The sequence below is a fragment of the Phocoena phocoena genome, chromosome X, assembly GCF_963924675.1.
Source record: "Phocoena phocoena chromosome X, mPhoPho1.1, whole genome shotgun sequence".
NCBI classification, from domain to species: Eukaryota; Metazoa; Chordata; class Mammalia; order Artiodactyla; family Phocoenidae; genus Phocoena; species Phocoena phocoena.
Genome location: NC_089240.1, coordinates 103,120,192 through 103,133,108, shown reverse-complemented (window position 1 = coordinate 103,133,108; position 12,917 = coordinate 103,120,192).

The following is a 12,917-nucleotide window of genomic DNA, read 5'->3' as shown; positions in this document are numbered from 1 at the left end:
TTCCCATTTTTTGCAACATGGGTAGGCTGAGAACTTTCCAAATCTTTAAGTTCTAGTTACATTTTGCTTAACAATTCTATCTTTAAATCATTTCTCTCTTCTCACATTTAACTATTAGCATTCAAGAGGAGAAAGCTGTATCTTCAACACTTTGCTTAGAAATCTTTTCAGTTAAATATCCAATTTCATTGCTCTCAAGTTCTACCTTCCACAAGACACTAGTACATGAACACAATGCAGCCAAGTTCTTTGCTGCTTTATAATAAGGATCAGCTTTCCTCTAGTTTCCAACGTTTTTCATTTTCATCTGAGAACTCATCATAATGGCCTTTATCATCCGTATTTTTACCAACATTCTGCTCATAATTACATATTCTCTAAGAAGATGGAAGCTTTCTCTATAGCACTCCTCCTTTCTTTCTGAGCTCTCACCAGAATCACCTTTTAAATTCCCTTCATGGCTATATTGGCTTCTTTTAGCATGTACTTCATATAAACAACAGAAATTTATTTCTCACAGTTCTCACAGGCTTAAAGTCTGCATTTCAGGTGCCAGCACGGTCAAATTCTGGTTAGAACCTTCTGCTAAGTTACAGTCAACCGACTTCTCACTGTATCCTCACATGGCCAAGAGCAGAGAAGGGGAGTGAGCTCTCTTAAGATTCCTTTTTTTTTTTTTTGGAATATAGTTGCTTTACCATGTTGTATTAGTTTCTGCTGTACAGCAAAGTGAATCAGCTATATGTATACATATATCCCCTCCTTTTTGGATTTCCTTCCCGTTTAGGTCACCACAGAGCATTGGAGATTCTTAAAAGGGCACTAATCCATTCATGAAGGGTCCACCCTCATGACCTCATCCAATCCTAATTACCACCCAAAGACCCCATCCCCTAATACCATCATATTGGGAGGTGGGGTTTCACCATATGAGTTTTGGAGGGACACAAACATTCAGTCTACTATACCAAACCACCATCATCTCTTGCTGGAGTTAACGTGGCAGTCTCCTAATTGGTCTCCTTGCTCTCATCCTTGTCCTTGTACCTAAAACCTATTCTTAACAGAGTAGCATGAGAAACCCTTTTATAATATAAATCAGATTATGCCTCTCCCCTTTTCAAACCACTACACTGGCTGATTGTCAAACATGAGTAAAATCAATAGTCCTTTAGTATCTGTCCAGTTTCACCTCTTTAACCCTACTTCTTTTCATTCTTTTCTTCCTCAATAGGTATCAGTCACATTTCCCTTGTTGCATATTTCCCCTCAGTGCATTTGCACATAATCTTTCCACAGAAAAAGGCAGCATCCATACTTGCACTTGATTCAAGCCTCTGTTCAAGTGTCACTTCCTTGGAGAGGCCTTTCTGACCACTCTATCTAAAGTAGTACGTCCTTCACTCTCCATCCTCTAAGTATCCTTTTTTTTTTTTTTAAGAAGATAGAATTTATTAGAGGGAAGGGTCGCTGCCAGAACAGTGGGCTGACTTCCTATTCCAAACATATGCTATTAGTCAGTTTTTATAGCCAGAGAACAAAGGAATGGTCCAAGGTGAAAATTTCATTTTTTAAATATCCTTTTTTCTTCTAGCACTCATTAATATGTAACGGGCACATATAACATAACAACATATGCATTCAATACATAGTTACTGAGTATTGGTTGAATGGATAGTACAAAAAAATAGCACACAAAAGAATGAAGCAGAAGAGTGAAATAGTGAACTAAAGGGCCAACTTGCAGAATTCTACCAGAAGAGAGTATAAAGGGATAAAGAGATGCCATATCAGAGAAAGATTTATAAAACAAATCTATAAATTTCAATATCTTGCAAATCAAAGTTCCAGATATAGGAAATAGAAGGAGTGGAGTAAAATAATATTTTTAGGAAAATAATTAGATAATTAGAATTTTCCACAAATGAAGAAAGACTCGAATGCTTTAAAGAACACTGAATATCATTCAGGACATGTCAAAAAAATGTAACAAACGATAAGCCCACACAGAGATACACTGGGTTGCTATTTCAGAAATGTTAAAGACCTAGGAATAAATCTAAGCAGAAGAATGACAAATCTTTAAAAACTACAGAAATTTACTAAATAATATCAATGGATACCTGCATATACTCAGAGCTTCTACCATGGTCTTGCAAAGAAATATTCACATTTTATCATTTCTATTCCTCTGCTTAATTTGGATTTAATTTTCTCTTTTCTTTCAGTTTCCTAAGGTAGAAGCTTATATTATTTTTAAATCTTTCTTTTTATCTAATATATGCATTCAATGCTATAAACTTCCCTCTATGCACTGCTTTTGCTGGATCTCACAAAATTTTGAAAAGTTGTATCTTAATTTTCATTTAGTTAAAAATATTTTTTAAATTTCTCGAGACCTTGTCTTTGATCCAAGTGTTATTCAGATGCTTGTTGTTTAATCTGTAAATATTTTGGGATTTCCCAGCTATTTTAATGCTATTGATTTCTAATTTAATTCCATGCAGTTTTAGAGCATACATTGTATAATTTCTATTACTTTAAATATGTTAAGGTGTGTTTTATGGCCAAGAATATGTTATATCTTGGTGAATGTTCCATGTGAGCTAGAGAAGAATGTGTTTTCTTCTGCTGTTGAATGAAGTAGTCTAGAGATATCAATTAGATCCAGTTTACTGATGGCTGTTCAGTATAACTATGTCCTTACTAATTTTCTGCTTGTTGAATCTGTCAACTTACTGGTAGAGGGGTGTTAAAACATCCAATTGTAATAATGAATTCGCCTATTTCTCCTTAAAGTTTTATTAGTTTTTGTCTAACATATTTTTGCCACTGTGTTGTTAGATGGATATGCATTAAGGATTGTTATATATTCTTGGAGAACTGACTCCTTTATCATTATGTAGTGCCTCTCTTTATCTCTGATAATTTTCTTTCCAGCTTTACTGAAATGTAATTGACATATAACCTTGTGTAAGTTTAAGGTGTACACGTGTTGATTTGATACACATATATATTGTAATATGATTACCACCATAGCCTTAGCTAATACCACCATCACGTCACATAATTATCATTTCTTTTTTGTGGTGAGAACATTTAAGATCCACTCTCTTAGCAACTTTCAATTATATAATAGAGTACTGTTAACCATAATCACAATACTGTGCATTAGACCCATAGAAATTAATCTTGTAACTACAAGATTGTACCCTTTGACCAATATCTCCCTCATTTCCTCCACTCCCCCAGCCCCTCAGAGCCACCATTCTACTCTGTTTCTATGTGTTAGGCTTTTATAGATTTCACATGTAAGGGATATCATACAATATTTGTCCTTCTCTATCTGAATTATTACACTTAGCATAATACCCTCCAAGTCCATCCATGTTGTCACAAAAGGTAGGAATTCCTTCTTTATTGTGGCTGAATAGTATTCCATTGTGTGTGTGTGTACATATATATCCACATATAATATATATACACACACATATATTATATATATCTAGTACATTTTGTTTATCCATTCATCCATTGAAAGGGACTTAGGTTGTTTCCATATCTTGGCTACTGTGAATAATGCTGCAATAAATGTGGGAGAACAGATATCTCTTCAAAGTCCTGATTTCATTTCCTTTTACCCATAAGTAGGACTGCTGGATCATATGGTATAGTCCTATCTTTATTTTTTTGAGAAACCTTCATACTGTTTTCCATAGTGGCTGTACTAATTTACATTCCTACCAACAGTGTACAAAGGTTCCCTTTTCTCCACATTCTCACTACCACATTTTGGCTCTTGTCTTTTTGAGGATCGCCATTCTAACAGGTGTGAAGTGATATCTCATTGCGGTTTTAATTTGAATTAATGATACATTAAACAAGACGGACTTAATTGATATTTATAGGACATTCCATCCAAAAACAACAGAATACACATTTTTCTCAAGTGCTCATGGAACATTCTCCAGGATAGATCATATCTTGGGTCACAAATCAAGCCTTGGTAAATTTAAGAAAATTGAAATTGTATCAAGTATCTTTTCCAACCACAACGCTATGAGACTAGATATCAATTACAGGAAAAGATCTGTAAAAAATACAAACACATTGAGGCTAAACAATACACTACTTAATAACGAAGTGATCACTGAAGAAATCAAAGAGGAAATTAAAAAATACCTAGAAACAAATGACAATGGAGACATGATGACCCAAAACCTATGGGATGCAGCAAAAGCAGTTCTAAGAGGGAAGTTTATAGCAATACAAGCCCACCTTAAGAAACAGGAAACACCTCGAATAAACAAACTAACCTTGCACCTAAAGCAATTAGAGAAAGAAGAACAGAAAAAACCCAAAGTTAGCTGAAGGAAAGAAATCATAAAAATCAGATCAGAAATAAATGAAAAAGAAATGAAGGAAATGATAGCAAAGATCAATAAAACAAAAAGCTGGTTCTTTGAGAAGATAAACAAAATTGATAAACCATTAGCCAGCCTCATCAAGAAAAAAAGGGAGAAGACTCAAATCAATAGAATTAGAAATGAAAAAGGAGAAGTAACAACTGACACTGTAGAAATACAAAGGATCACGAGAGATTACTACAGGCAACCACATGCCAATACAATGGACAACCTGGAAGAAATAGACAAATTCTTAGAAATGCACAACCTGCCAAGACTGAACCAGGAAGAAATAGAAAATATGAACAGACCAATCACAAGCACTGAAATTGAAGCTGTGATTAAAAATCTTCCAACAAACAAAAGCCCAGGACCAGAGGGCTTCACAGGTGAATTCTATCAAACATTTAGAGAAGAGCTAACACCTCTTCTTCTCAAACTCTTCCAAAATATAGCAGAGAGAGGAACACTCCCAAACTCATTTTAAGAGGCCACCATCACCCTGATACCAAAACCAGAGAAGGATGTCACAAAGAAAGAAAACTACAGGCCAATATCACTGATGAACATAGATGCAAAAATCCTCAACAAAATACTAGCAAACAGAATCCAACAGCACAATAAAAGGATCATACACCATGATCAAGTGGGGTTTATTCCAGGAATGCAAGGATTCTTCAATATACGCAAATCAATCAACGTGATACACCATATTAACAAATTGAAGGAGAAAAACCATATGATCAACTCAATAGATGCAGAGAGAGCTTTTGACAAAATTCAACACCCATTTATGATAAAAACCCTGCAGAAAGTAGGCACAGAGGGAACTTTCCTCAACATAATAAAGGCCATATATGACAAACCCACAGCCAACATTGTCCTCAATGGTGAAAAACTGAAAGCACTTCCACTAAGACCAGGAACAAGACAAGGTTGCCCACTCTCACCACTCTTATTCAACATAGTTTTGGATGTTTTAGCCACAGCAATCAGAGAAGAAAAGGAAATAAAAGGAATCCAAATTGGAAAAGAAGAAGTAAAGCTGTCACTGTTTGCAGATGACATGATACTATACATAGAGAATCCTAAAGATGCTACCAGAAAACTACTAGAGCTAATCAATGAATTTGGTAAAGTAGCAGGATACAAAATTAATGCACAGAAATCTCTGGCATTCCTATACACTAATGATGAAAAATCTGAAAGTGAAATCAAGAAAACACTCCCATTTACCACTGCAACAAAAAGAATAAAATATCTAGGAATAAAACTACCTAAGGAGACAAAAGACCTGTATGCAGAAAATTATAAGACACTGATGAAAGAAATTCAAGATGATACAAATAGATGGAGAGATATACCATGTTCTTGGATGGGAAGAATCAACATTGTGAAAATGACTCTACTAACCAAAGCAATCTACAGATTCAATGCAATCCCTATCAAACTACCACTGGCATTTTTCACAGAACTAGAACAAAAAATTTCACAATTTGTATGGAAACACAAAGGACCCCAAATAGCCAAAGCAATCTTGAAAACGAAAAATGGAGTTGGAGGAATCAGGCTCCCTGACTTCAGACTATACTACAAAGCTACAGTAATCAATACAGTATGGTACTGGTACAAAAACAGAGAGCTAGATCAGTGGAACAAGATAGAAAGCCCAGAGATAAACCCACGCTCATATGGTCACCTTATCTTTGGTAAAGGAGGCAGGAATGTACAGTGGAGAAAGGATAGCCTCTTCAATAAGTGGTGCTGGGAAAACTGGACAGGTACATGTAAAAGTATGGGATTAGATCACTCCCTAACACCATACACAAAAATAAGCTCAAAATGGATTAAAGACTTAAATGTAAGGCCAGAAAGTATCAAACTCTTAGACGAAAACATAGGCAGAACACTCTATGACATAAATCACATTAAGATTCTTTTTGACCCACCTCCTAGAGAAATGGAAATAAAAACAAAAATAAACAAATGAGATCTAATGAAACTTCAAAGCTTCTGCACAGCAAAGGAAACCATAAAGAAGACCAAAAGACAACCCTCAGAAGGGGAGAAAATATTTGCAAATGAAGCAACTGACAAAGGATTAATCTCCAAAATTTATAAGCAGCTCAATAACAAAAAAACAAACAACCCAATCCAAAAATGGGTAGAAGACCTGAATAGACATTTCTCCAAAGAAGATATACAGACTGCCAACAAACACATGAAAGAATGCTCAACATCATTAATCATTAGAGAAATGCAAATCAAAACTACAATGAGATATCATCTCACACCAGTCAGAATGGCCATCTTCAAAAAATCTAGAAAGAATAAATGCTGGAGAGGGTGTGGAGAAAAGGGAACCCTCTTGCACTGTTGGTGGGAATATGAATTGGTACAGCTACTATGGAGAACAGTATGGAGTTTCCTTAAAAAACTACAAATAGAACTACCATATGACCCAACAATCCTACTACTGGGCATATACCCTGAGAAAAGCATAATTCAAAAAGAGTCATGTACCAAAATGTTCATTGCAGCTCTATTTACAATAGCCCAGAAATGGAAATAACGTAAGTGTCCATCATCGGATGAATGGATAAAGAAGATGTGGCACATATATAAAATGGAATATTACTCTGCCATAAAAAGAAACGAAATTGAGCTATTTGTAATGAGGTGGATTGACCTAGAGTCTGTCATACAGAGTGAAGTAAGTCAGAAAGAGAAAGACAAATACCGTATGCTAACACATACTTATGGAATTTAAGAAAAAAATGTCATGAAGAACCTAGGGGTAAGACAGGAATAAAGACACAGACCTACTAGAGAATGGACTTGAGGATATGAGGAGGGGGAAGGGTAAGCTGTGACAAAGCGAGAGAGTGGCATGGACATATATACACTACCAAACGTAAAATAGATAGCTAGTGGGAAGCAGCTGCATAGCACAGGGAGATCAGCTCGGTGCTTTGTGACCACCTAGAGGGGTGGGATAGGAAGGGTGGGAGGGAGGGAGACGCAAGAGGGAAGAGATATGGGAACATATGTATATGTATAACTGATTCACTTTGTTATAAAGCAGAAACTAACACACCATTGTAAAGCAATTATACTCTAATAAAGATGTAAAAGAAACAAACAAAAAAAACAAACAATAAAAGACCACCCCAAGATCTTGCTCAACATAGGTTTTAGGGCAACTACAGAAAATCAGAATTGGCATCCCAGCTGAAACCCATGTATTCTCTATGGACCAGGAAATCTTTCATTTCACATTCAGCTATAATGTCTTAGCTCAGCACAAATGTCAACTTCATCTTTTCAATTCTTACGGCTATTATTTTACTTTCTCTTTCCTAGCCTGCATTACTTAAAGAAACAAGCAAACAAATACAAATATTTGAATCTCTGAATATTTACAGGGAAGAAAATAAAAGAAACTAAATTCATTAATTTCCCAGCAGAACATACAGAACATTTTATATGGTGCTAAGGGCTACTCAAGATTAATAGTTGGAGAAAAAAAATTGGAATCATTTCCTCTACTTGCTTCCCCTAGTCTGCAAAGAAGAATAGGGTACATTCATTTCACTCATGGTGGTAGAGTTCCTAAACTGAATAATCACAGAAGGCCAGATGCCGAGGACTTATTCCACGCTTATAGAAAAAATTTTAGGAATGCCCTATGCATGGGTGATTATAAATTGGCTATGGGGTTTAATTAAGGGGTTTTCATTTCATCATCTAAACAACTGGGCTTTGGGATTAGCAGTTGCTGTCTGTTCACATCAGTAACTGGCAGTGATTCTTCTAATCATACGAGGACATATTATTGTGCATTGCAAGATGGTGCTCCCAATAAAAAGTGACAAGAGGTTTCTGAACTCAGCATCTGTCACCCAGAACGCATGGATATCCAGAATACATATACAATTTATTTATAAAATATCTTCATTCCAAGGAGACCTTATTTACTTATTTATTTTTGAGAAGCTACTAAAATCTAAAGCAACCAACCAACCAGACTTTACTTTCTCAATATCCCAAGGGCGTTTTTGGAAAACAACCATTCTTTAATCATCATACAGTATTTTTTGACTACGTAGCTATGTCCACATAACAACTGAAATATTTTAGAAGCAGAATAAAAATTACAGAGTCAGTGTTTAGCTGAAGTAGTCCATTTACATAGGATTCTCACCTAACATTTCTCTGAAATTTTCCTCTTGTCTCAATGCTTATTGTTGCATCTTACTATTTTTTTGGCATCTGTGTATATGCTATCAATATACATTTTACCAAAATGGTAGTACTGATTTATAGATTGGATGCAAAATATAAACATGATATAACTAGCTAGCTGGCATTTGACAGAAAGATTTGCTTAATATATTTGAGAAGTATTTTCCATGGAACATCAACCCTTAATATTGTTGTTCATTTTACAAATATTTAAAGTGCCTAATAGGTGCCAGGCAAGGCATTGGATATGGGGATGTAGCAATGAACAACAGACATAATCTCTACTCTTGCAGAAGTTTCAAGGTCATGTGGGGAACAGATGATGTATAATATAGACATCTTGTGTAGATACAGAATTCATGTTGGCATATTTAAGCCTCTAAGAAGTTCTACAATAAGGAACAAGCAAACAACAACAACAATGATAAAACCTGTTGCTTAACTGGTTGTTTCTCAAGCCAATTCAAATGAAACAAGTGGCCTGAAGAACCCACATTAGGGCAACTGCATGAAAAAAAATGGAGTCAGGTAAAAAGACCAAGAAATTCAATCTAGTTTTGGTATTAAGTATACTTTATTCTTTGAAAAATGTAATAGATGCCAGATTCTATAATAATCAGAATGTCTGAAATTATGGACAGCAGTTTATTCTGTACGTACATGGACACAAGCTACAAGAGGAAGCTACTATCAGCTATCAGCTCCAGGAATCACTAAGGCCTGAAACATGTTGTATATAGCAATACAAATTCTGTGCAAAGGCCTTTAGCTGGACTGTTCTTGCTGGAGGGCTTGATAGATCTCCTTCACCAACTGGTAGCCAAACACAATCTTGGTGTCCCTTTTCCACAGTGGTTAATTATATTTTTAATCCTCGACCATAAATAGGCAAATAGTAGTGAGGGAATTTTTTGTAACCCACAAATGTCCTAATGCCCTGGCTGGAATTCAATCTTATGTAAACTGAATGTCCCCAGGCCTCATAAGCATAACAGTGCAAATGAAGTCACATTGACATTTATGCCCAAATTAGACTGGCTCATTGCTTCCACTTGGCTATGTGGCCATCCCATGGAGGATTTCTTGAGGTTTCTGGGATGGCATTGGGACTCAATTTTTTGTTTTTTTGGCATATCAGTCAGGGTCAATGTTCACACCACAACTGCTGACATTCCTGGCTTCCCCTGCACACACAGTTACTTCAGCACACTCGTGCCTCACTGCTGTCTGTAGCCAGTGCTATCTTTCCAGCTGAACTGAACTTTTCAGTTCCAAGAATGTGCTATGCTTCTCTCAACTTTAGGCCTTGTCAACTTGCTACTTCCTCAATCTGAAACATATTTTATTCAAATCTCATGTCAAGTGTAACTTATTGGAGGAAGCATTATTTGACTATAAATGAGAGTTAGGGGCCCCTCCTATGTGCTCATGTAGCATACTGTACTTATTCATATTGTAGCACTTATCACATTGTTTTAATAATCTATTGGGAGAGAAGTAGGTAAACAGTTAAGAACCTTATGGAGAGAAAGTCTTTTTTTATCTGTGTGCCTTGAGACTTGACATAGGGCCTTGCACATAACAGGACTTTTTTATAGGAGGGTTTGTAGCTGTCCTTATGCCATTCAACAGATATTCTAGTTATAACTAGGCTATAGATGAGCCAATCTTGATTATCAGTTTTCAAACTGAAGTTATACATACCAACACTCTTTCCTTATTTCTCATATTTAAAACATCACTGTATAACCTACCCCAGGCAATTCTGTGATAGAGAATGATCTATTGACTTATTCTATTCCTTTAGGTACTCAGAGTCCTCATTCTGAGCTTTGACTGCCTGAAGCCTCCCACAGTTTTACCAGGTCATTCTAGACATTGCTTTACACTCTGGATTTTCCTTCCCTATCATTTGTTTTCTGTCCTCAGTCTTATTTCCTTAGAACCCTGCTTTCTGCTAAGTTGCTACTGACTCAATCAAAGTCCTTATAAAAGCACATTTTGGGACTTCCCTGGTGGCACAGTGGCCTGCCAATGCAGGGGACACAGGTTCAAGCCCTGGTCCGGGAAGATCCCACATGCCGAGGAGCAACTAAGCCCGTGCGCCACAACTACTGAGCCTGTGCTCTAGAGCCCACAAGCCACAACTACTAAACCCATGAGCCACAACTACTGAGCCCATGTCCCACAACTACTGAAGCCTGCGTGCCACAAAAAAAAAAGAGCACATTTTAATTAACTTGTGGGAGGAAAAATTTTTTTTAATATTAATGGTTAAAGAGGGCATATGTTCAATCTTTTTTCTTTTTACAGCTGGTGATAAGAAATGAACAGACTAGGGTAATAGTCTGTACCTGGCCTTGCAGTGGTCAACATATCACACTTCACAGTGGCTTGCTTCACCACTTTAATGTCAAGTAACTCTCATTCTGACCCTGGGGCAAATGATAAGACACTCAAACTAAGTTATATAGGTGGTACACAGGCATACCTCTAGAAATCAAGCCTCCTTGCCCCCAACCCAGTCCTCATTACTGCTCCTTACTTCTTCCATACACAGTATCACCAGCAATCAAAGAACCACGGTCTCTGCATAATTTAAAGCAAATGAGGCTTCTGATTGTGAGATACTCAGCTGTGGTTGGTGTGAGAGGACTACTTCCCCGTTTCAATGACTAACGTACTGAACTATGCTTGATGAAGAACGCAGGGTGAAAAAGAAAAGGAAATGGTGGGAGACAGAATCTTTGCAGAAAATGAGCTAGTGCAACTGAATAAAAAAAGTCATATCACAGGAGGAAGATTAGGCACGAGAGCTGAGAGCGAGACAGGTAGAAGGTGAGGAGAGAAGGAGGAAGAAACCGAGACACAGAGAGGAAGACAGAGGGAGAGGAGTGGGAGGAGGAGAGAGAGAGAGAGAGGGAGGGAGGGGAGGGAGAGGGAGAGAGAGAAATTGAAAACCATGAATAATCAATTAGAAAATAATGAAGGGCTGGAATTATGCCAAGATCGCTAACTGTATAGAATAGCCAAGAGAACTTCAAACTACACCCTGTGAACCAAATCTGGCCAGCTGTCTGCTTTTGCAAATAACATTTTATCAGAATAAACCACAGTCAATGCTTTACATATTGTCTATGGCTGTTTTAGTGCTACAATGGTAAAGTAGAGTAGTTGTGCCAGTGGTCTTGTAGCCCACTACATAAAATATTTAGCTTAAAATATTTACTCTTTTGTGCTTTAAGAAAAATTTTGCTGCATTCAGGAAAAGAAAATTGGAAAAATAGTTCATTTTCTCCAGTGATGGGGATTGAGTCCCAGCAGCAGGCCCATGGTCTGCACTTTGGGCACTTCACAACCTAAAAGAGAGGAACACGCAATCCTTGTGCTCTGAGAGTGGGGAAGAGGTGGTGTGTTGTAAACGCTTTTAAGCGATTTAGCAGTCTAACCTAAGTAAAGAATCTGCAAAACTGTGCTAAATTGTTTCTGGTGGCAGTTCAGATATTCGTGAGTCCTCTGCTGATGAAGCCCCTGCATGTATACTTTTCAGAAGGCAAACTCCACTTGAGCATTTCTAGAAAGACTATGCCATACATTCTGAACTCTTCCCGCTGACAAGGTCTCTTTCAATTTTGATGACCTTGAAGAGACAGACTATGGGTGACATAAAAGTACATTTAAAAAAATATTTCTAAAAGTTCATGGCCATTTGGGTTTATTTAGAGGTGAAAAAAATTCTACTAACTCTATCTTGGTTCTACAGAATTCTTATGTCTCATGATTTTAAGTATTTTGCTCCTGGTGGATACAACAGGGTTTTGTGTGTTTGTGTGTGTGTGTGTGTGTGTGTGTGTGTGTGTGTGTGTGTTTCACCATTTATACCTGTTTGGAGGTCATTGATGGATTTGGATGCTTTGAATATCTTTTTGCCTTCCTTGCTAGTTCAGAATTTTTCTCCTTATCTATTAAAATCTTACACTTTTAGCAAAGAAAAAATTCAAGCATCCTTCTTTATCAAAGTTGCCACAAATGTATAAATGAATGACTAGAAATTTAGAAAAGTCAAGAAAGATAATGCTCATATTTAAGCACCAATTAAGTACTTAGTCAACTAACCATAAAAAGGAAGTACTAGAGACCTTCAAGATGGCAAAAGAGTAAGACGTGGAGATCACCTTCCTCCCCACGAATACATCAGAAATACATCTGTATGTGGAACAACTCCTACAGAACACCTACTGAATGCTGGCAGAAGACCTCAGACCT